Source organism: Coptis chinensis, chromosome 3 (assembly GCF_015680905.1).
Source record: "Coptis chinensis isolate HL-2020 chromosome 3, ASM1568090v1, whole genome shotgun sequence".
Lineage (NCBI taxonomy): Eukaryota > Viridiplantae > Streptophyta > Magnoliopsida > Ranunculales > Ranunculaceae > Coptis > Coptis chinensis.
In genome coordinates, this window is record NC_141458.1 from 20,211,693 (window position 1) to 20,217,692 (window position 6,000).

Here is a 6,000-nt window from a genome sequence, read left to right on the forward strand (position 1 = left end):
CTTCAAAAGAGTTTGTTTTTAGGATTGAGGTTCATCCTAAATTGTTTAGAGTTTGAGTGAAGGAAATGTGAAGAAGAAAGGTAGACTCTTGTATGGATTAGAATGGTTATAAGCTAATGAAAACTTGAAAGCTTTAGTTGTTGGTATTGAAATGACTTGAAAACATGGAAGGAAAGATTGATTAAAGCTTGAAATAAGACCAAGTAAACAAGATTGAAGATTGAAACAAGAGTAAGTAAATAACAAGTTTGATTGAAATAAAAACAAGTAAATAACAAGTTGATTGAAAGGAAATAAAACAACAAGAAAGTAAAAATATGGATTGAAAAAGTAGACAAGAAAATTAAACAAACCAAATGGTTTGGATCCTAAGACAATGGATGGTTTCTCTCTCCCTTACTTTTGGGTTATATACCCCTACTTTTGTTTTTTACATATTTGTCCTTCTCTATTACAATTTAGACACCTCACACTTCACTTTTGCTTTTGCTTTTTTGTTTTTTCTTGACCAAGGTAGGTTTAGGGAGAAAGTCATCATATTTTGAGATAAGGGCCTCCATCTCTGGTATTCTAATTGAGGGCTTTGACCGTTGACTTTGACTTTTTTAGCACTTTTCTATAGCAGCTTTTGGTATTCATAATAAGCGTGTTTAAGACTCCTTTTGGTGCTACGACATAGTGATAAAAGCCTAAAATTGTAGTTTTAACCCCTTAATAATATTACATTTAGAACAATTATGCTTATAATAAATAAGAGTTAGTACTGTTTACATGCTTTTGTGTATTTCAGGTATTGGAGTCAAATATGTGAAAAAATATATCACTTTTGCAAGGGAAAGGAGCAAAGGTTAGTTGCTAAGAAGTTTTATGATTAAAGCCCAAGTTTCAAGGGGAAAAAGTTTTTTTAAAGCCAAGTCAAAGTTGAAAAGTCAAAGTCAACGCGGGCAGAAATAGAGCAGAAAAGTTAACAAAACTTCCGCAGGCCGTATCTTTGGACTCAGACTTCGGAATTGGGCCTACTATATATCAAAACAACCATCTCAGAAAGAGATTTCTAATGGTCCTGGACTTGATCCAATCAAAGGAGTAAAAGTTGACGAAAATGCTATTATAGTAATATCCAGTAGAGAAACCCTTTTTAGACTTAAGTAATTAGGATTTGTGCTTGATTTAATGGCAAAAAATATAGCTCCAAAGCCTATGCACGAAATTGTAAACCTAGCCCTCTCCTATATAAAGAGGACTAAGGCAAAACTCTCAAGGATCTCATCCCTTAGTTAATTAAACTATATATCTCCCATTAGTTATTTAATTTAGTTTTAAAACCCTAGTTTATGTTATTTAGTATAACACCCCGTTTATTTTCTTTGTTTTCCCTATTTACTAGGGTTTAAAAAAAAATATAATAATATTAAAAAGAAAAGAAAAGGATAAAGATAAAATAAGATAAGATAAAAACGTGGGAGAGTTAGAGGGGTTTGATTACAACCGAACTCTCCTTTTTGTTGGTTTTTCTGGTTTTTGAAAAAAGGAAAAAAAAAAAAAGAATAGAGAGAGACGTACGAGAGAAAAGGAAAAGGAGTGTTTACTGGGGGAGAGTGCTTGAGTGGAGAGAGGGAGAGTTTTACTCAAAGAAGAAATTGATGTTTCTTGCTTGGGGATTTGCTGGCAACAGGAGCGTATCACGAGTGAGTAGACTAACTTTATATATACAGTTGATTGACAATAATTGTTTATTCTAGTTATGTGTTTACAGACTTGAAAGTTTTATCAAGCAATTCAATTCCTTCTTCATGGAGTCATTATTTTTGGTTATAGTTTAAATGCTCTATGACATAAATGGACTGTCATAATATAGATTCTACAAAAGTACAAAACAGTTATAAAATCCAAGAAAAAGTGTGTCCGTATAGATCCAAGAAATTGATTACATGTGAGTATAGTTTTACTTCTGGTCTGACATGGATTCTCTCTACACTCTGGTATATATGGGTTTGCTTGTATTGTCATTGGTGGTCTGTAGGGCATTGATTATTTGGAAGCCCTTAATATATATTTGAATATTTGATTCTTATGAGTATGTAAAAGTTCGGTATAGCTATAGCTGATGTGAAAACAATTATTGAAGGTAAGAATAGATTTGCTGAAATTTTAAGAAAGGTTAGCGCTGGTCTGACTTCGAGCTCAATTTTGGTTTAGTTAGAGTGTGAACTAGTTTTTTTAGAAAACACGAAAAAGTAAGGTCTGGAAGTCTGCTTTTCAACCCGATTGACCTCGTTGCATTCCGAGGTTTTTGGATATGTTTACGGTGTTTGGAAGTTAATATGTCAGAATTTTCTGACTGCAGAAATCCGGATCTGTGCCTGTTTTCGAACAACTTTTTCACATAGTTAGGTTCCGATTCAAACTCTCACCAAAACATAAAAGAGTGAGTTTTCTGAGTCTTCTTTCCAACCCAATTAGACTCGACGCATTCTGAGGTCTGTAGAGACAACTATGATATTGGGAAGTTTGGTTGACAGAAAATAGTGGATGCGTCAGAATTCCGTTTCTGCGTACTGTGTTCGGGTCCAGTTTTCATATAGTTATAGTGAGAGTTAGTATTTTTGTAAAACATAAAAGAGTAATTTCTGAGAGTCTTCTTTTCAAAGAAAAAAGTCTTGTAGCATTTGGATACCTGTGGAATGAGTTGTGTCATTTAGAAGATAGTCCGTCAGAAATCTAGTTTGCTGAAAAATTAGGATTTTTATCGTTTTCAACTTAAGTTTTCTTCTAGATGGGCTGAGGTTGGGACTTCGAGTTCTACATGAAAAAGTATGTCTACATACCCTAGTTTCTAAATATTTAAGTTATATGTCATTTGGATAAATGTAGGAAAAACTATACATTGACTATGTGGCTGGTAAGAACTACGAAGGCTTGATTCCAATCTTGAAAGATTTGGATACGTAGGCAGCTTTGAGCAAAAGTGCAACCACTATACTACACTATATCTATAATATATATATTAATTTATGTGATAACTATGTGATTGTGTAAGAAATTACTGTTGTTTTGAGACTACATAAATATATATGTGTGAGATAGAAGTTGTATATGAATATAGACTTTAGTATATGTGGATCTATTTTGGACATTAGTATGTGTGGACTTGAATTTGGGCTAATGAACTATTTGTTTATGATATTATATATATGAGTGTGGTCATGTAAATTGTATTTGTTTGATTATAAGTTTGTTTACATTCAATGATATTTAAGTGCTTGATTTGCCTTGACGTGCGAAAATGACTCTCTGCATGTATGGTCTGTTTTGACATGAGTAATGCTAGTATAATTATAAATGATAATAATGTTTTAATGTGTCGCCCACATCTTTAGAACTCTCCACGCCTCAGAATTTGGTAATGAGATATTATGACTTGTGATGTCATGTGATAGATGGTATTCATTGAATGTGCCATGAATGACCCAATAGTTTGGACTGCCCTAGAGAGGAACTAAGGTATTCGCCTTGCGGGTTGGTCGTATTCCTTGAATGTACGGGAATGTAGGTTTAGGTATTCCTTGAATGTGGCGGGATTGACTCAGGGCATTCATTGAATGTACCATGAATGGCTCGTTAGTGTTATGATGGGTATTCCTTGAATGTGGCGGGAATGACCCAAGGTATTCATTGAATGTGCCATGAATGACCTGAGATTTTATGGCCAAAGAGGTTGTGATTATGTGTATGGAAAGCCCAGAGATGGCTGTGATATAGTGATACTCGGTGGGAGAGAGGCACACGTGTATGTGTGATTTTGCAAATGTGTGGAGGGCAAATCGTAGAGTAGGAACTAAAGGTTGGGTTGAGTCTGTTTATAAATGAGTCAACAAGATAATTAATAAGCAAAGTGAAATATTAATTTTACATATGAGTGAGTTATTGCCTATGAATATTTATGTATTATAATGTATATGCTTTCTTACAAAGAAATATAAAGGTGGTTTGTGTGAGGTTATGGATGTGAAGTGTGACTGGGAATAATATTATTGAATGCTTATGATCTTTTCTGTGATTGTGGAATGACTCTAAAATGATATGTTATTATGAAAGCATTAATGACTTGTAATAGTCTGAGATATATAGTTATGTACTTGGAAACTTTATGACGTAATGATGTCATGTGAATGACTACCCTTGATATAGGTGGTATGATAAGTAGTATTTCCCGAATATACATGACGAACTATGTTGTATTAATTAGACTTCAATGTCTTAAATGAGGTTGGGTTATGAATGGAAATTTGACTGACTGAGATAAATCATTTTATTGTGATGTCTAACTCTGTTTTGCAGGAGGGTAGGATCTATTAATCTTTTCTGCAGGAACGTAAATATCCTACCCTAAGACGACGTGTTGGCTAAAAGGTAAAGTATACCAAACTCATATTTAATTAGATTATCCTATGTGCATTTAATAAATGGAATGTAAGTGGTATTTATGTTGTGAGTTATTTTGGAAAGTGGGAATGATGAGTACTGTTATATAAGATTCTTGGAATTTGTATATTAGGGGTGGAATCTTACTTGGGAAGAAACTACACGCCGTTTTGGAAAACGGAACTATATTGTCTTCCAAGTTGAAATGGTTGGTAATGTTATATTTATTAATTTGAAAGATTATTATATATATTTTGTTGTTAGTCTACTCATACCAGCAAATTCAATTTGCTGACCCATGTTTGCTTTGTTTTGCAACGTGGGTGTGTTCTTGGGAACATAGATGGTGGAATGCGCGGATGAAGACGCTTTGATTGGGATTAAAACTCTTGGAGTCTTCTTGGTATAAGTTTTATGAAGTATAAAGTTTTGATTTGAAATAGATGTAATAGAGTAGTTTAGTAAATTCTTGAATTTGTACATTAAGAGTTGTTCGTTTGGTTTTAATTTGATCTCATATTTTAATATCGTGGTTGTTAATGGGTTATTAGGATTTTGTTTCATCCTAGATTTTCAGAAGATGGAATAGGGTGTGGATAATTCCCTATTTTTAATTTTCTGGAAATTTGGTGTGTGAAATTTAGCTTAGACACACTATTAATTCAAGTCAAGTTATTATTAATCAAGTAGTTCTTTCATTATGTCTTCTTTTACTTATTATTATGTTTATGATAGTCTAATAAATCATAGCTAAACCTCTATTAGAATGGCTTGATTAAAGCTTTGACGAAGACTTGATGTGTTAGTATAGAATAGTTGTAGTAAGATATTCCACTCTAGAAGGTAGTTAATTCACTATGAGAATAGATTTCAATTGCCTCACATGCTAATTATTAGTTGGTAGAGATGCCATGAATAATTAGGGATAAAAAGACCTAACCTTTATGTGAAAACATAAATATTAGAAATACTACAAAAATCTACACTAGCATATTAAGAATTAATCAAGATGGAATAAAATCCCCCTAATCTCTTCTTCTCATTCACATATTCTCATTAAATTGCCATAGTATAATTTAGAATATCTTAATTAGTTATTTTCACCATATTAGTATAGTAAAACCATTGCTCCCATTGATATTGTAGAATTGTTTAAATTAGGGAAATTGTTACATTTAAGCGACTAGGAGTGGAATGAATTCTGACTCCCATTATTGCATGATAATTGAGAGTAGAACTTTGATAGCAAGTGTTAATTCATAGCTTTAATTATTCTTAGCATAATTAGTTAAGATTAGGCAAACGTCTTTTGTTTTTACAAATATCAAATGGCGTCGCTGCCTTCTTAGTTGTGTTTAGATTAGTTTCCCTTCATATTTTTAATTATATCAAATCCCACTTCACCCACCCACCCGATTGTTTGTGTTCTCACTGTGTTTATTTTTTTTAGAAAAATGGGAGTTTTGCTCCTGGAATTTTTTTCAAAACAGTACTTGGAGCGTGCCTGTGCCCTTTTAAGTCTATCATCCGAGCGCGCCCACCCTCTTGTTACGTATTGGAATTTTTTTTTCGAAA